This window comes from Xenopus tropicalis, chromosome 5, assembly GCF_000004195.4.
Source record: "Xenopus tropicalis strain Nigerian chromosome 5, UCB_Xtro_10.0, whole genome shotgun sequence".
In the NCBI taxonomy this organism is placed as follows: Eukaryota; Metazoa; Chordata; class Amphibia; order Anura; family Pipidae; genus Xenopus; species Xenopus tropicalis.
This window is the reverse complement of record NC_030681.2, coordinates 102914588-102935318: the sequence shown is the minus strand read 5'-3', so window position 1 is coordinate 102935318 and position 20731 is coordinate 102914588.

Below are 20731 nucleotides of genomic sequence, written 5' to 3'. Positions count from 1 at the left end.
AATCTTCTAATGATTTAAAAGTTGTTAATAATTATATTTTCTTTTATTGTGCACAAAAATTGGGGCCTTCAGAGACCATACCAACATATGTTTTAGTACAGGTATGGGAATCCCTTATCCGGAAACCCATTATCCAGAAAGCTCCGAATTACGGAAAGCCTGTCTCCCATAGACTCCATTTTAATCAAATAATTCAGAATTTTGAAACTGATTTCCTTTTTTCTTTGTAGTAATAAAACAGTACCTTGTAATTGATCCCAATTAAGATATAAATAATCCTTATTGGATGCAAAATCCTATTGGGTTTAATTAATGGTTTATTGATTTTTTAGTAGACTTAAGGTATGGAGATCCAAATTACGGAAAGACCCCTAATCTGGAATACCCTTGGTCCCGAGTATTCCGGATAACAGGTCCTATACCTGTATTCTAATTATCCCTTGACAATCCTGTGATAAATTTAAGTTTGGATTATATTTGTCTTTGCCTTTGAGGGTCTCTTTCAGACCTTTAAACTAATTGCTTCTAATCAACACAAGAGGAACAGATGATTGTTCACTCTACAGAGCAGATAGTAGGTTCTCCCCCACATTTCCCTTAACCATTGTTAGTACTGAAAGTCTGTAAGATCACAGGAGGTTAGTCATGCAAGTCATTCAATATCACGGTCAAAGACAATTGTAATTGTACATCACAGAGCACCTCAGTATCTGTGTCATCTGCTAAAAGATGCCATAGACAGTCACTTTTTATTAAGTTTGTAGGAGCTGTTTGGGCCTCTGTGTACTGCAAATGCCAGGGCCTATTTTGGATCCCAGACCTGTGGGGGACCCAATAGGTATAGGAGGCCCAACAGGCCACTGACTGATAACCAGTTTTAGTACAAGTTTCTAAAATTGTCCTATTCCCAACATTTAAAGGGCCTAAAACATTTTGTTTTGTGGCCAAGTAACTTCTGAACTTGGTCAAGGGGTAATTTTGCTGATTTTGCTCATGGAAAAGGTGGAAAAATCATAGTCACAGGCGCATGGAACTTCCATATCAGTGACACAAAACCAAAAGGCAGAAGCACAACCAGGTTTTTTCTATTTCATTGTGAAATTTCAGCATCTGGTTGCTAGGGCCCAATTTAACCTAGCAACTGGGCAGTGGTTTGAAAGAGATGCAGGAATATAAATAGAGTGGGGCATGAATAAAAAGAGGAGTAATTGAAAGTAACATTAACAATAAAATTCTAACCTTACAGAGCATTCATTTTTTGGCTGCTGGGGTCTGTGCCCCCCATTTGAAAGCTGGAAGGAGTCAGAAGAGAAAGGCCAATAATTCAAAAACTATAAAAAAAAAAAAAAAATTAAGACCAATGGAAACGTTGCTAAGAATAGGCTAATCTATGTCTAAGGGGCTGATTTACTAACCCACGAATCCGACCCGAATTGGAAAAGTTCCGACTTGAAAACGAACATTTTGCGACTTTTTCGTATGTTTTGCGATTTTTTCGGATTCTGTACGAATTTTTCGTTACCAATACGATTTTTGCGTAAAAACGCGAGTTTTTCGTATCCATTACGAAAGTTGCGTAAAAAGTTGCGCATTTTGCGTAGCGTTAAAACTTACGCGAAAAATGCGCAACTTTTCGCGTAAGTTTTAACGCTACGCAAAATGCGCAACTTTTTACGCAACTTTCGTAATGGATAGGAAAACTCGCGTTTTTACGCAAAAATCGCATTGGATCCGAAAAATTTGTAAAGAATCCGAAAAAATCGCAAAACATACGAAAAAATCGCAAAGTACCGATCATTACGAAAAAAACGCAATCGGACTCCATTCGACCCGTTCGTGGGTAAGTAAATCAGCCCCTAAGAGTTAACCTGAAGGTGAACTACCATTCTGAATGCTGAAGTGGAAAATGTGAAAATTAATCTTTTTGTTAATGTTTTCTCTACTTTTACCTTTAATATTTATATCTATATCTTACACTGTATTAGGGGTCTGGGGTAATATGCATAAAGCATTGTGCAATGCATTGTCAGCCTTTAAAGAGAAATATGTATGCAAGTCATTGCACTGTACCCTGGGCCTCTCTGCATTAATAATCACAAAGTCCACCCAATTGTATTGTTCTTTTGCTGACATAATACAGGTATACAAATTACATTTTAAATTAGAGGTAAAAAATAAGTGGCTGGGCCCTTAAATAGATGTGGCTAAAATGGGCACAGTCTGAATAAATTTAATTCTTTGCCCTCGGATTTCTATAGCAGAAATTATAGATAATGTTATTTACTTCTGTATTGTATATCAACAAAATAGAACAACAGGCTGGGAGATAAATGACAGAATCAAAACACATACAATTGGGGAAACATCTGAAACAATTTTCCATCTTAGAAGGCAGAGCAACGGCAGGTGGTTTGGGGCAGTATGAAATATAAGATGCACGCTGTTACAAATATTCTACTTTTCCTATCTGTTGACTCACACCTGTATCCTGTGGGTCCCACAGCAAATATTAAATATGGAAAGTGTGCATAGCAAAGTGCATAGCAAAAAAATCTAAATGTGTTTAACCTAAAAACATTTTTGTATTTACCAAAGCCTCTATATGTGGCATGTTATATAATAAATGAATGTTAATGTTCAGTAGTGGTAGCGAAAATCTGCTTTTAAAATATTATATTCTATATTACAATATCTTAGTGCCTCCATACTAGTTAATAATTGGAAAACATCTGGTTTATTATTAATACACTGTAAAGTTGAATTAGTTCTCAATAGGCAAGGCAACATTGAACTTTTGTGGTTTACATTAACCTAGTTGTCAAAAAGACTATGTGGGACTTCTGAAACATAATGCTGGTCCACCACAAGCTTATTAGATATAATTTGAGCCAAAATTGTTCTAATGAATAATGTTGCAATAAATGGGTATATGTCCTCATAAATGAAATGAGATATAAAACTAAGTAAAGGTAACATTTTTCAAGGTACACTATCTGCAGTAATTTGTCTCATGTCTCCAGACATCACCCATGCTGTAGTACAGTAGATTATACTAGTGTTAAAAGGATGCAGAAAAAGTCTGGGAGATACACAAAGGAAAACTCTAACTTTGGCCTACCAACTTGCATGTGACAGTAATTATCATAAATTTGCTAGACTAAGGGGCTCACGAACTGGCCGAATGCGTCCGATTGCGTTTTTTTCGTAATGATCGGTATTTTGCGATTTTTCGGATAATTAACGCGACTTTTTCGTTGCCATTCCGAATGTTGCGCAAAATCTGGCGATTTTTTCATAGCGTTAATACTTGCGCGAAAAGTTGCAGCTTTCGCGCCGAGTACGAAAGATTCGGATTCATTCAAGCTTCAGTATGGTGACTTTCCTTGGGCCAGGTTGGAGCTGCAGGGTGCCATTGAGTCCTATGGGAGGCTTCCAAAATCATGCAAAGTCTGAAAGTTTCGCCCGCCACTTACGAGCGCTCAATACGAAAAAGTCGTGACAAGATACAAGCGCATCATAATGGCTACGAAAAACTCGTGTTTTGTGCGCAAATCATATTGGTAACGAAAAAGTTGCGACAATTTCCGCAAAGTCGTAAAGGCGCCGAAAATTCGCAAAAAATACGAAAAAGTCGCAAAATGTTCGTTTTCCAATCGGAATTTTCCCAATTCGGATTCGAATTCGTGTCTTAGTAAATGTGCCCCTATATATTCCATTTTGAAGTAGAACTATGTGCCATGTTTAAAGGACATGTAAACCCCACACACACAAATATAATCAGTGAAAAGCCTCTTTGAAATCTTTCAATACCTGCCACACTGGCTGTCCAGAGGTTAATAGTAAGGCTGCAACATCTCCTTAATCATTTAGATTTCCTTCTCCTCCTGTAACCCACTTGCCCCCCCCTCCCTTGGGAATTTGCTTTGACTTCTGGCTTGTGGGCATGCTCAGTTGTTCTAAGCGCAGATTACAAAACACGCCCTCCAGTCTAGCAGCCAGTGAAGAGATGGCATTGCTGGTTCCCATAGAAACTCAGCTCTAGTTGCCTGCTTCAATTTTTTTCTCCTACAGTAACTTTCTCTCCTGAGCTCAGCTCAAACAAAGCAGAACTTTTGCACACAGTTGTGCCTGTGTGAGCCTGTGTTCTTGATGAAATCTATGCTGAGTAAGGGTCTGTGTGTGAGTATGCTGTTTGCAGATTTTAATGTATCTGATTATGCATCAGAGGAAAAATGGCCGCTGGGTGAAAGCTGCTATTTGCTTTAGTAAAATGTGATGGTGCTGGCAAACAGAGGGGATATATGCAGTACAAATTATTCCATGGGTGAGGGAGACATGCCCAACTGATATACATTGCAGGCACATGTAGGCTTTACATATCTTTAAAGTATATTGTCCTGCAGTTACTGTTTTTGGAATCCTTTAACTCTTACCCCAACCCTATTGCAAAGAGTAAGGAGGTAGTATCAAAGCTGATAGGTAAATAAAACTCTTCCATTTCCTTGGCTGTGGAGCACATGGGATATAACATATAGATGAGCCAATACAATCCCTTTGTCAGGGGCCTTCAAGTTGAATAACTTTATCCTTAGTGGTACATGGGCTTATCCCACATCCCTTTAGAAGTTTAGTGGGAATAAATTATCTTTTCAATTTATTTTTAACCCCCATCTGTATAGTAATGGAGCAATCCATTTAAAATAGGTCACTCCATTTAAAATATGTCACTAGTTTTGTGAGTATTTGAGTGTGGGGTTTTTTTTTTTGTTGTTTTTTTTTTTGCAACATTCCTATTTCCATGCAAAATAAATGAAATACACACATGTATTTTCACACTACACTATTTTCAGCACTACTTTGTATTCATAATAGAAACAGTCCTTAGAGAATGAGAGGCAAAATACTTACACAAAAAAAGAAAGTTAAATGCAGAACTAACCTGTTTAGAGGCATCTCTTACTTAATTAAATACACTTTCTGATGATGAGTAACACCAATTTCTAATTCAAAGCCCTGAATTTGTCTCCATCAAACTCCTATATTAGTGTTTCAGCAGGCATAAAATGGGGGTGAGTCATTAAACAAAGTTTCCATTTGGGCAGGGACCAAGGAGGAAAATGCATTAAACTTATCTGTGGTCATAAAGTGTTCATCTTAGGGGTGTGTAATGGAACAGATTTACATCGATTTTAGCCCACAATGTACCATTGTGGAGTAGAAAAAGGGCCATGATGAATAATATACACAATTTAATCACTTCCAGTTCTGTAAATGATGTGCAATTGAATGCATTAGTTCTTAAACTGTTGGGTTAGACCAAAGCAGAAGCTGGGTGGGAAAGCTTATAGGCCAGTTAGGATGAAATTTGTGAATAAGGTTCTTTTTCCCTTCCTTATACTTCTGGAAGACAAACCTTACGGTCATTTAGAGTGAAATTTGGAGGTGAGTGCTTATTTGTTGTCCTAGATATTTATAGAATGAGAAGTAAAAGGCTGATAAATTAGTGTTTTTGTATAGCTTTAAACTTGTCATTACCAAATATTGGAACACAAAAAGGATATTTAAAGAAATTCTGTCATGATTTTGATGTGTACTTTTGTTTCTAAATTACACTGTTTACATAGCAAATTCACTCTACCATTTAATTTTTTTTTTGAACCAACAAAATATATTTCTTTTTAGTTGTAATATTGGTGTGTAGGCAGCCACCTTAGTGCATGAGTCTGAGCTTTCAGAAAGAGCCTACATGTTAGAACTTCTTTCAGGTAACCATGGTGCCAAGAGACTGGCGGATTGCTAATGTGGTGCCGTTATTTAAAAAGGGATCCCGTTCTCAGCCTGAAAACTATAGGCCTGTTAGTCTGACATCAGTAGTAGGAAAACTTTTGGAAGGGGTAATAAGGGATAGGGTACTTGAATACATTGCAGTTCACAATACTATTAGTTTGTGCCAGCATGGTTTTATGCGTAACAGATCTTGCCAGACTAATTTAGTTGCCTTTTATGAGGAGGTGAGTAGGAACCTTGATGCTGGAATGGCAGTTGATGTCATCTACTTGGACTTTGCTAAAGCGTTTGATACAGTACCTCACAGAAGGTTAATGATCAAATTAAGGAATATTGGCCTAGAACATAATATTTGTAATTGGATAGAGAACTGGCTGAAGGATAGAGTACAAAGAGTGGTTGTAAATGGAACATTTTCTAATTGGACCAGTGTGGTTAGTGGAGTACCGCAGGGGTCAGTCCTTGGGCCTTTGCTGTTTAACTTGTTTATTAATGACCTGGAGGTGGGCATAGACAGTATTGTTTCTATTTTTGCTGATGACACTAAATTGTGCAAAACTATAAGTTCCATGCAGGATGCTGCCGCTTTGCAGAGCGATTTGACAAAATTAGATAACTGGGCAGCAAACTGGAAAATGAGGTTCAATGTTGATAAGTGCAAAGTTATGCACTTTGGTAGAAATAATATAAACGCAAACTATCTACTGAATGGTAGTGTGTTGGGGGTATCCTTAATGGAGAAGGATCTAGGGGTTTTTGTTGATAACAAGTTGTCTAATTCCAGGCAGTGTCATTCTGTGGCTACTAAAGCAAATAAAGTGCTGTCTTGTATAAAAAAGGGCATTGACTCAAGGGATGAGAACATAATTTTGCCCCTTTATAGGTCCCTGGTAAGGCCTCACCTTGAGTATGCAGTGCAGTTTTGGGCTCCTGTCCTTAAGAAGGATATTAATGAGCTGGAGAGAGTGCAGAGACGTGCAACTAAACTGGTTAAGGGGATGGAAGATTTAAACTATGAGGTTAGACTGTCGAGGTTGGGGTTGTTTTCTCTGGAAAAGAGGCGCTTGCGAGGGGACATGATTACTCTGTACAAGTACATTAGAGGGGATTATAGGCAGTTGGGGGATGTTCTTTTTTCCCATAAAAACAATCAACGCACCAGAGGTCACCCCTTTAGATTAGAGGAACGGAGCTTCCATTTGAAGCAGCGTAGGTGGTTTTTCACGGTGAGGGCAGTGAGGTTATGGAATGCCCTTCCTAGTGATGTGGTAATGGCAGATTCTGTTAATGCCTTTAAGAGGGGCCTGGATGAGTTCTTGATCAATCAGAATATCCAAGGCTATTGTGATACTAATATCTACAGTTAGTACTAGTGGTTGTATTTATAGTTTATGTATGTGAGTGTATAGATTGGTAGGTGTGGGTTAGGTGTGCTGGGTTTACTTGGATGGGTTGAACTTGATGGACACAGGTCTTTTTTCAACCCTATGTAACTATGTATGTAACTATTGTTTCTCCTATTCCCATGTAACTGGAGGAGTCACAAGACAGACTTAGATTTCTTACTAATGAGTGCAATTCTGATACCTACTGGGATCTGCTATTTGCTACCTTCCCATTGTTCTGCTGATCAGCTGCTGGGAGGGGGGTGATACCACTCCAACTTGCAGCACAGCAGTAAAGTGTGACTGAAGTTTATCAGAGCACAGGTCACATGTTTGTGGCACCCTGGGAAATTAAGAATAACTAGCCTCATGTGAAATTTCAAAATTAAATGTAAAAAAAAGCTATTTGTGTTTTTGAAAAGACAATTTCAATACAGGATTCTGCTGGAGAAGCTCTATTAACTGATGTGTTTTGAAAAAATATGTTTTCTTATGACAGTATTCCGTAAAAAAAAAAAAAAAAAAAAAGTAGTACCAATGTTGTTAGCAGAGCACTTCAGGGGTCTGTCCTTTGCTTTTTAAATACTAGGCACTGTTTTAATAGTGTCTTCACTTTGCTAAGATATTTAAGTACAGTTGAAAACTGGGCATGACACTAGCAATTGTATATTGTATATTCCCTTCACCCCCTCCCTCCTGCTTGCTGCATCACCCCCCCTTTTTGCTTAAATACCTGAGAAATAAAGAATACATTAAAAAATGCCAATTACATATTAAATGGAATTGTGTTACAACAGGTAGGTAGTGTCAGTGCTTAGTAATACTAACATTAGTGAAACCACATTTCATTTTCACAGGTTAAAGGAGTGCATTTAAAAATGGTATAGGAATGCAAAGCATTGGCGACACAACTAAAGGAAGAATAACAGATGGAAGGAGGTAAAAAAAGACAGCAAAAATGTAAACAGAATATGAGCTTCAATTCTGAAAATTTTGAAAGAGCAAATACATTGCTGTGTGCTTTTTTTACCTAGACCAGGGGACTCCAACCTTTTTAACCTGTGACCCTCATTCCAATGCAAAAAGAGTTGGGGCAAGCATGAAGAAGTTCCTGGGAGATATCAAATAAGGGCTGTGATGGGCTATATGTTATCCATAGTCAACTGACTATGGGAGACTTGGTTTGTCAGTACGCTTGGTTTTTATGCAATCAAAACTTGCACCCAAGCCAAGAATTTAAAAAAGCCCATGCACTGAGGCCACTGGGAGCAACATCCAGTGAGCAATATGTTGCTCGTGAGCTACTAGTTTGGATCTTAGAGCTGTCTGTAAAGAAAAAAACGCCTCTGATACAAAGCTGCATGTACAGAGACAGATTTCTGAGGGGGTGGCAAGTAAACAGTAACTTGATTATTTCATAAGTGGCACAGAATAATTAATTGATTATATTTAGAAAGTTTGTTATTTCCATGAGATATAGCAAATATTAAATATTCCGTTTCATGATAGTTCCACTTAGAACTACTGGGTGTAAGGACATTTAAACTACAAGAAGAGAACACCTTTATTTGCAAGGGTCTCAAGGCCTTGAGGTTTTTAAACTTTCCACGCAAACAAACGATTGTATACATTTATTGTTAACCACAATGTAGAATAATATCTAACAGCTCTAGACTATATTTAATAGGAAATCTTTAAGGCTGTTATTATTATATGTGAATGTGTGAACAAAACAAAGGTTTCAGAAATTTTTTTTAAACTTGCCAATATAATCTGAAAATATGCAGTGGGTTAAGTACCCTTTGATCGCTTTTTCAGTTAGATACATTTTTTGGCAGCAAAAATGTTTTCAGCATGCAAAGTTTATTAAAGGTCTTATGGCACAATTCAAAATAATAATATGCAAATGCCTTGCGTGCTAACATTTTGCTGCTTCAGATCAAAGTACTTTAACTGCTACCTGGTACTGGTAAGCTCAAACTGACTTTCACAGCAGTGTGGCCCAAAACAAGGTTCCCTGCATTGAACCATAGTTCACACAACAAACAGTAGCTGATCGACACTATATCAGTATATGGAGATTGTTTAATCACACTTATAGAAAATGTTGTTTCAGTTGTACTTACTAATCAAAGACAAGCATAACTAAGTGACATAAGTGAGTATATGTGTGTATATATATGACCCAATACAGTATTTTTTCTGAGGTTCAACAGCATTGAATCTTTGGGGGTTACAGAGGTTTCCACAGCCATCTGACTATAAGTACTTTATGTAAGTGCGGTTATAAAAAGTTAAAATGAAAAAGTTAAATGAAAAATAAGGATAAAAGTAAAATGTACATGTTTTCATTTTGTGACATTTTTTAAAAGGGGTAGTTCAGCTATTAATAAAGTTTTGGCATAATGTAGATAGTAGTATGCTAAGATAATTTGACATTGCTATTGGCCGATAATCACTAGAGGGCATGGATAACAATAAGAGCAACAAAAATATGGATAACAGTGAAACTGAAGCATCACAATGTGTTTTAGTTGCTGATTCTAACAATGAGAAAGCATTTAGTTTCAGTCCAGACAGAGGAAGAAAAGGAAGGCTAAAAATTTGATAGTCTTTTAAAATAAATCCATCCATAACACACTAGAGGGGTTATTTATGAAGGCAAGCTCAACTATTAAGCACTGAAATGAATGCAGTTTTTATTTTCACTCACATTTTTTAGGGGACCAAAAAAACAATTAAAAACCCAGGAAAATGTAAAATCAGGGAAAGGTATTATGTATTACATAGTGCTGGGACCACAAAACAACTGTGTAAAATAAGGAAAAACCTAAAATACGGGGGATGTATACTTGAGGATTCACTATAAATATTATTACTTAAAAGCATTTAAAAGTGAGTCATAAAAAGGTAATCTGCAACATTATATACACTTAGATTGTAAGCTCTACAGGGCAGGGACTTCCTGCCTACTGTGTCTCATACCACATGGCACGTATGCTCTGTGTATTTATACTTATTTATTGTATGTATTATATCACTTGCCCTCCCTGTGTATAATTATGTATACTGTAAGATTGTACAGCGCTGCATACACTTGTGGCGCTTTATAATTAAAGTTATACATACTGTGACATGCTGTCTGTACACGTATTTTTGGGGGGAATTTAGCTATGGTAGGAAGGTAAGCAGAGGATCTGGAGCATAGGGGCAGGGACACCATTTCTTCAGGCAAAAAACAGAGTTTTATTTAGGGCAAATTCTTCCCAACATAAAACTTACAGGAACACATTCATCAACAAACAGTTCAGCAAACTTGTTCAAAACTTCCAGGGTAACTCCACACTCTGGAACCTTTTTGGGGTTTCTCACCATCCCAGGTACTCTCACACCCATGAACATTCTGGCTTCTCACTAAGCCTTGAAGTTGTGGCTTCACCTTAAGCCTTGCTGACTCTTCTCAGCTCTCACACACCTGGTCATGGCTCCCTCTGCACCCCCAGCCCCTCTGGGAGTTACAAACACAGACAGGCAGCCTTCCTGCCCTGTGCCCTGCTTAACTACTGTGTAACCCCCTTTTATTTGCTGATTCACCTGCAGCCTAATCAGGCAGCTCCCTACAACTGGCCAACTGAAAACATTAACTGGAGTTTGGAATGGAACCTATTATCCCCTTCATTCACCTTTTAATTAGGCTTTTCCTAAGCTCTCCATTCACCTATTAATTAGGCTTTTCCTAAGCCAGTAACAGGCATTTTCCCTGGTGCTACTTGTATCCCATCTTTCACACTGATGGAAAATAATCAAACAATGATCTTATTCACTGCATCTCTCACAATACATACAACATTAGATACAACCAATACATTTACTGGTCAGGAAGCATTGGACATAATTGAAAGAATGTATCAAATCCTGGCATGGTGCCCCTACAGAGTAGTCATTTTTATAGTGGGTGTAATAGAGTGACTAATAGAGAGACCTGCAATGTTACTGCTTTAGATCATTTTCTGACTGAACAGACCACTTTCTTGAAGTGTATATATAGGGTTATGTAATTAAAAGTCAAAACAATTTGCCCATAGCGACCAATGAGCATATAGCATTTTCTGGTACCAGTTTTATTTTAATAAATGTTCCAGTATTCAAAACTCTTGTATCCCCCCCGAGTACGGTTGCCACGTCACTCTTTTAATACCAGCCAAATATCAAATCCGCATCACGCATGGCTACACATAAATCAGTTCAGTCTGGTGCATGCATTTAAATTAATTGCTAATTAGCCATGCAGTATGTGGATTCAATATGTGGCTGGTATTAGGCTGATGTCAGATGTGGCGTATTCTCGGCAAGACGAAAAACGATTGCCGAGAACACGCCCTGCTACATGTGCCTGCACAGGTAGGACACATTTACAGTAGTGGGGCATATCCTCGGCAAGTGTTTTTCGCTTGCTGAGAATACGCCACGTCTGACACAGCCTTAAAGGTGTGAGGTGGCAACCCTACCCCCAGGGGATGCTATTTCACAGAAATAGAAAAGTGGAGTGATGGCATCCCTTCTGTAATCCGGCACTGCCTATGGGTGCAGAAGTGATCTGACATATGTGAGGGTGTAGACCGCACAAGGATTTTAGCTGAAGATGCTGTTTAAAATGCATGCAAGGCACTAGATTCTCGATTTTCCATAGTGCAAAGCATCATGGGAGGCAGTCTTCTCCCACAATACTTCCCCTCCTGCAGCAGCGGTTAAAAGAAGTGAGTGGGAGAACAGAGAAGCACAACAGAAGGAGCTAAACCTTTATCTGTCTGCAATGAGATAAGATCGCTTGTAAGCAGCAGCTTAGCCCTAGGAAATGAATTGATGAGGCTGTACTATGCTCATTTTACAGGTCTTGCGTCTTTTCTTTCAGAACTGCATAATGTACATAGATGTGCATGCTTATTCCCCCAAAATGCAGTAAATATCTACATTTAGCACTGCTTTCCACTGCTGTACCATTCTCTTTCTGATAGATTGTCTTCCCTGCATACTTTACCCCCTGCATGCTTTCAAACTTTCAACCCCCATCTCCTTTTAGGGCTTATAATGATACCGATATTGATACCATTTTTCCCTGAGGGGAGCAACTTTTAGATTAGAATGTTACACCTATATTAAATAAAATTAATTTCACAGCTTTTGTAATGTGACATCATGGCACAAAAGTGGGGATGTGTGGTGCATTTCATTGCTTTTTTTTACCATTTTGCCAGTTGCTAGGATCCAATTATCATAGCAATCAGACAGTGATTTGAATGAGAGACTGAAAGATGAATAGGCCATAAATAGAAAGACAAAAAGCTAGAAAGAGGCAGAAGAAGGCAATAAATTAAAAAATGAAGACCAGTTCAAAAGTTGCTTAAAATAGGACTTTTGATAAAAAGTTAAGATGAACCTGAACCACCCCTTTAAAATGCCCTTAAACATCTTGAGATTTTATTAATATGTCAGGAACATTATCAGCTCATAAGCTTTTGCAGGTACAGTAATTAGGTATTATTCAAAAGATCCATGAAGCTATTATTATTATAATTATTATTATTATTATTATTATTATTAACACACTTTAGATACTAATTATATAGTCTAACTTAAATACGTGTTTCAACCTTGAGATAGTAATCTGGATTTTAGTCTTTTAAAATTGCTGCCAGTGTAGAAATCCATTAACCTAATTTTACAAACCACACCAGCCCCACATATTGCAAATTACGTTTAGATTACTAACTGAATGCAAATTAGCAGGCCACGCATTTCTGAGAAAAGCAGTTAAAGGTTTGTTTCTGTATACATGCACAAGTAACCATAACCTGTCTTGTGCAGGGTACCTTGATATACTGGCACCTAAATGACTCTATTTCCTCAGTGTTAAAGGTTCATATTAACAGACCTTCTTTTTCTTACCTTTAGCCCTGCTGAGCATATTCTTGTTTTATTAAAGCAGCTGATATAATTGATATAATAGCTGCTAACATACCACGCAGACATGTGTCAACTAATGTAGCAAATTGTAGCTGTTCAGAGTCTTCACCTGGATTACTGTGCTGTCAGACTGAATCACCAGAGAAGAACAATAAAGTTTAAATGTCAATTTTATAAAAACTGTCAAAATAAAAATAGAAAGCAATTGAAAAGAAGTCTTTATTTCTGGTGTATTACTGTATATGAAACCACCTGACCTGAAAAAAAGTGCTTGGAGGGTGAGCAACCCTTTTAACATCCATAGAGAGCTGTAACATCTTTAGAGGAGCTAACTGTATTGTTTTGTATATCTTGGATTTTTTTCCAATCAGAAGAAATATGAGCAGCAGACTTCTCATCATAACACACATGCTAAATAACTAACCATACTCTACTGTGATAAGCAGTAAAGGCTTAAGCAGATGCCAGTAACAGAACGTTTAAGGCTGTGATCCAAAGGAGGTTGAACACAAAGTACAGGTAGGGAATCCCTTATCCGGAAACCCGTTATCCAGAAATTTCAGAATTACGGAGCCATCTCCCATAGACTCCATTATAAACAAATGACTCTAATTTTTTTTAATTATTTCCTTTTTCTCTGTAATAATAATAATAACAGTACCTTGTACTTGATCCCAACTAAGATATAATTAATCCTTATTGGAAGCAAAACAAGCCTACTGGGTTTATTCAACATTTTAATGATTTTAAGCAGACTAAAGTTATGGAGATCCAAATTGCAGAAAGATCCCTTATCTGGAAAACCCCAGGTTCCAAGCATTCTGGATAACAGGTCCCATACCTGTACACACAGTACAAATGCCATTATATGTTCCATAAATCCACAGACCTGTTATCATAAGCACAAAGAGCAAATTGCTACAACCATATATTGATCACTATGCAGGAGTAAATTGGTTAAATACCACAACAGTATTAACATTTTATATATTAGTATTTTTCACAAAACAAAATTGCATAATATTTAAGGAACTAAGTCAGAGTAAACATGAAGGATGATCAAAGATATACTATAAATGCTGACTTTTTCAGTGCATCTTTTCAATCAGAGGGTACTCTGAGCATCTAGTATGAAACAAGATACATATCACAATTCATATCTACTAGCATTCAAACAATTTTTTTGCTATTATAATTATCCCCTAAAGTTTCACACACGCAGTCACACATGCAATTAAACACCTTACACTCACATGTTTTATTCATTTATACCCATAATTAGAATATTTATTAATGTGAAGTGCTTTTTTGTGCTAAAGTAGATTTTAGGCATAGTACCCAAAACTATACTTCAGGTTCTGCAAATTCTGAGTAATAGCTTCTGTGTCTGAATGATCAGGTAACTAAGAATAAGGATTATTTTTTTTTTTTTTGCAAAATTCCATGCTGAATCTTATTGGTTTACTGGAGTAAAAGCCATTTGTAGTGACTGGCATAGGCTAATGGCAGATGGGTCATTTTCTCTGCGGCATTCTATTCCCTCTATGCATGTACACTGACAGGCACAAGAGGGCGCAAATACCTCTTGGTCCAGCTTTGTATACACATATAATATAGAGACCTGTTGGTACACAACCACATTTCTATAAAGTGTAAAATAGAAATATTAAGAGGATTAAATGATTTGTAAATAATTTAAACTCTATATTTAATTGCACACAGTGTAAAATAACATAGCACATTTTATATCTGAGAAGTGTTTCTGTTTTCTGAAAAATATATGCTCATTTTGAATTTGATGCCAGGAAATACACATATACTGGTTTCTCTACCTACTGGAAATCAGAAGTAATTTATGAAGTCACACTTCTACAAATGTTTCATGGTAGCAGTTTGTCTCGGTATCATGGGTGCCAAGTCTGTAGAAAGTTTGTAGGAAATCAGTTTATTAGCAAATCCCATAAAGTCACGCACAACTTACACAACTCACAATTTCACATAATTGTGAATTTAAGGAGGCTTTTTAAGTAGCGTATAAATCATGAGAATGTACTGCACTATACATAACACAATAATAGGTTAAAATCTATATGAAAAACATTTGACCAAAAAGCTAGGGTTTACACAAGGCCTAGCAGGTAAAACACCAGCCAAGGATGGGGTCTCTCACACTGAAACCCCAGGGGCCAATAAAACACATAAGCACACCTGCTGCTGCGACCACAACCACCGGCTATGTAAATGGATGAGCAGGGCTGTCTGAAGAAAATATGTGGTAAAAATGTGAGGTAAAAAGGAAGCCTGGGACCCACCCAAAAATGTATTGTGCTTTGTCACACCTTTTAGTCTTAATTATCCATACATCCGAGTAAGAGCACTGCAAAAATGCATTATGAGCCCATTAACTACATCCAGGCATAGCGGTAAAATCACTGCAAAAAATACGGACAGCAAATTAACCCCAAATATGCTAGTGAGAAAATGTATAGATTGAAAGTATTACCCGGCAGAATGGCACAATACTTTCTTTTTTTTCCTTAGTGCTCCAATGCTGGTTGCCAGGGTATAGCTGAAACTCACTTAATATGAATAAAATGATGGCCATGCATTCTACACAGCCACCTTTAAACTGTTTCAAGGAGAGAGTGTTTTCAGGCACAAGCAACCAGCAAAGTCCAACAGGGCCAAGGCAAGGCAAGCAGGCTGTCAGATATCCTGTAGGGCAGCTAGCAGGTTGGGCCACTGGCCCAGTATGAGGGTAAAATTCCAGGTACTCCCATGTATCTTTTTGCTGACACTCAAACTCTGCATAGGCTCACACTGCTACTATAGCATCATGCCTATAAGCAAGAAATGAGAGACAGTTCAGCAGGATTCATAATCCACACACTTTGCAGACTGGATAGTCTTGATGTTTATTTTATGCAGAGTGCAGTGTGTTGAAATGTGTAAAACATAAGTGATAAATCAAATGCCATACCATATTCATTGAACACAAGAATCATATCCAGCCCAGTGAAACTTATTTTTGAACAATCTTGAATTTTGTGAATATATTCTCTGACTTACAATAGGAAAATATCCTAATAAAGGGAGCGGCAAAAGCGAAAGAGAAGTTCCCGGCCAGGACGCACTTTTAACTTTTAAACAGGTATTGCTAGAAAGTTGTTGGAGGTATTTGCATTTTAGTTTTATTTGGTTTTACCTTATGCGGAATTATAAAGTAACCAATACCCAGGATATGTATTAAAGCCCAGGCAGATCTGGAAGTTAGGTGGAGGACAGCTGCTTACAAATAGAAAAAAACTTTCAGGCTAATTCGGTTGTTTGGCCCAGGGGGGTATAGCTGCAGACGGTTCAGGGACTGCATCAATGTACCGATGTGGTCCCCCAGGACCGCCATCAGGGGGGCACAGGGGGTACAGCCGTCCCGGGCCCGGACGATTTTAACTTTAAAAGGGGGCCCGGCGCTGCTACAGTTCTCTTAGCTCGGGCCCCCTTTAATCTATTCCGGGCCCCTGTCATTGGTGGTCAGCGGTAATCCTATTGGTCGCGCCCCGTGCGTACATGCACGTCAGTACGCACGGGGCACAACCTTATAAAAGGGCTGGCGTCTTTCGGCACTCAGAAGCGCAGTGCTGTTGGGAACGAAGGACCTCGCCGGAGGAGCCGTCGCCGGAGGAGCCCAAGGAGGGTTGTGCTGTGCTGGCTACCAATGTAATAGGGGGATTGCTGGCTACCAATGTAATAGGGGGGTTTGCTGGCTACCAATGTACTAGGGGGATTGCTGGCTACCAATGTAATAGGGGGGTTTGCTGGCTACCAATGTACTAGGGGGCTGTGCTGGCTACCAATGTAATAGGGGGATTGCTGGCTACCAATATAATAGGGGGGGCACTGCTGGCTACCAATGTATTAGGGGGGGCCCTGCTGGCTACCAATGTATTAGGGGGGTTTGCTGGCTACCAATGTAATAGGGGGGGCACTGCTGGCTACCAATGTATTAGGGGGGCCCTGCTGGCTACCAATGTATTGGGGGGGCCCTGCTGGCTACCAATGTACTAGGGGGGCCCTGCTGGCTACCAATGTACTAGGGGGGCCCTGCTTGCTACCAATGTACTAGGGGGGGCCTGCTGGCTACTAATGTACTAGGGGGGGACACTGCTGGCTACCAATGTACTAGGGGGGGACACTGCTGGCTACCAATGTACTGTGGGGGGCACTGCTGGCTACCAATGTACTGTGGGGGGCACTGCTGGCTACCAGTGTACTAGGGGGGGCACTGCTGGCTACCAATGTACTGTTGGGGGCCTGCTGGATACTAATGTACTAGGGGGGGACACTGCTGGCTACCAATGTACTAGGGGGGGGGACACTGCTGGCTACCAATGTACTGTGGGGGGCACTGCTGGCTACCAGTGTACTAGGGGGGGCACTGCTGGCTACCAATGTACTAGGGGGGCACTGCTGGCTACCAATGTACTAGGGGGGCACTGCTGGCTACCAATGTACTAGGGGGGCCCTGCTGGCTACCAATGTCTCATATCTGTGAGTCCTTTGTATTTGTGGGAGGGGGGCCCAGAAATTTTTTTTTGTGAGGGGCCCCGTGATTTCTGATGGCGGCCCTGTGGTCCCCGATCCAACTAAATTTTTAAACCTGCCTGATAGATATCTGCCCGATTTCAGGCCAGTGGTTAGTGCCCATACACAGGCCGATAAGCTGCTGAGTCTGTCTAAGGGACCGATATCAGCCCTTGTATGGCCTTTAATCTGTATGTATTTCATAGTTTGCGAATTTGTTTAAAGCGCCAACTCTTCGTTAATTAATTATATTAGTTAATAAAACGGGATTAGGTGGAGGACAGCTGCTTACACCATATTACTTTTCACTGTTCACTATATTTAGTTTGTATATTTTATATAGGCTGGGATTAAGTTAATGCACTTTAAATGGGAAATATCCCCACCGTGTCCCTAAAACAAACAGTGTTCAAATGCAAAGTATTATTGTGTCAAACACACTATCACATACACATACATGCAGGATGAATAAACACTTGCAGGTTTGCATATCTTCCTGTATCTGTAGGCGGACTAAGCGTAAAGGCATTTTCAGCTTATAAGGTAAATCTCTAGTGAGAAATACAATATTTTTTAAATAGCTTTTAAGTAATAATTTGGCAATAGTGGCATTTGCTATAGTGACTGATAGAAGCCTTCAGAAAATGTATATGTATTAATACTGTATATATTTATAATATAATATGTATTAATATTTTTTAAATATTTAAAAATTAAATTGTTTGTTGTTTTTACCTCTATCTATCTTTCAATCTATCTAAAATCCACTGCTGAGATAAGACTTTTTTCAGATATGCAGATATACTTTTTAGGGCTGCAGTCCCCCATATATAAGGTCTTTAGCCTGCCTGTGTGTGCCATACTCTGCCTTCCCTACCCTGCCTGTGTGTGCCATACTCTGCATTCCCTACCCTGCCTGTGTGTGCCATACTCTGCCTTCCCTACCCTGCCTGTGTGTGCCATACTCTGCATTCCCTACCCTGCCTGCGTGTGCCATACTCTGCCTTCCCTACCCTGCCTGTGTGTGCCATACGCTGCCTGCCCTACCCTGCCTGTGTGTACCATACTCTGCCTGCCCTACCCTGCCTGTGTGTGCCATACTCTGCCTGCCCTACCCTGCCTGTGTGTGCCATACTCTGCCTGGCCTGCCCTACCCTGCCTGTCTGTGCCATACTCTGCCTGCCCTATGCTGCCTGTGTGTGCAATACTCTGCATGGCACACACAGGCAGCATACAGTGACACAATGCTGGCACTGCTCCTACAGTCTGCACAATAACTATATATTAAAAAACGTTTTAATTGCAGTACCACCTCAGTATATGTTCTTTATTTGTGGGTTTCGTGGGGGCTTTGTGTCTGAGGTGTGAACAGGGGAACAATGTGGGTGATTACAGTCTGAGCCTGAGGTGTGAAAACTGCAGGGGGTGAACAATGCAGAGATTAAAAGGTGTGAACAACACAGGGGATTACATGTTTAAACAATACAGAGGGATTACAGCCTGAATCTGACATGTGAACCATGCAGGGGGAGCAGTTAATCACAGTACTGATACCATTTAAAGCTTACACAAGAGTAAGCCATCAAAGCAGCCAGACAGGTGGGGGGGGGGGCCAAACAGAGGGGGGTCGCGGGCCGCCAGTTGGACAGCACTGACATACCCTATTGAGCATGGAGCAGGTTGTAGAACAGACAGGTTAAGCCTGAAAGAGCAAAAATGTATACAAAATGGATCCTCTGTCTATACTGTCCAATTGCATGCTGGGTATTGTAGTTTTATATTAATCCTAGCTGTAGGCCAATTGTTAGGTACAAACTACATTACCCAGCATGCAGTGGAACAGGTACACTATGGGAAATACTTTGGCTAGTTTCCTACAAACTACAAACACGCCAAGGCTCCAAAAAATAGCCAAAACTGTACCTTGTTTGTACTTTGAAAACCCACCAGGGCTTTAAATTAGTAGCCCAATTTGACGGGAAAACCGCCAACCCTGACGTATGCCATCCCGCTAGCGATTTACATCATGCGCGTGACTGAATGTGGCTGCCTACACAGCATAGCACTCACAAGGGGGTATTTTATTTAGCGAAAAATGTCCCCAACCGGAGTGCAGGATGCATAAGCCTGCACCTCTGGCGAGGGGAAATAATTTTTGGCCGATAGGTTTCAATCAAGGGGGATTTAATCCGGTGGTCACTGCATGCTTAAGGGGGAGTTCAAATTTAATGTTAACTTTTAGTATGTTTTAGATGTACCTATTCTAAACAGCTTAGCAACTAGTCTAAATCATGCATTTTGTATGTTTTCTTTAATTATATTAACTATTCTGACTTTGCAGCTTGCAGTTGAAATGCTGTCTGTTAAGGGTCACTGTCCCTGAAAATCACAAAACAGTTATTTTGCTTTTTTTCTTTTCAGGCCCTCTACTGTTATCTTCCATTCAGATTTTAAATTGGACACTCGTTGCTATGGTAATTAACCCCGCGGCAACTATATAACAATTTACATCCCAAGCCCCAGAATTAAAATTGTAAATAATTTTAAAAAATCACAAACACATTAAACATGAAGTATTAAACTTGGAAGTATTTTATTTACACCATAATAAAAGTTAAATGGCAAGAAAAGGCTAATTCACCAAACAAGATAATAATCATAATAAAATAATAAACATAATCATGTTTTTGGTGACACCTAAGGAACTGCAGGAACTGGCACACAGACACGTAGGTTACGGATTTTACTGCCTTAGTAGGGTAGGTGTGCCGTTGGCTAGTAAGTCACAGGAGTTGGCTAGAATCAGCACAGCCAGAAATTCATTTAAGTAAAAAAATTATTCCTTTTTTAATAGTGCAAAGCTAGTAATGAGTTTCTATTGGAATGCTGCTAGTTGTGAAGTAGACTTTTTAAATTAAGGCTCCACGTCCCTTTTCACCATTCTGTTTAGCTCACTAAAACGAGCCCTGCAATGGCAACACACAACGCTCTCAGCCTATTGACTAGGGGAATTA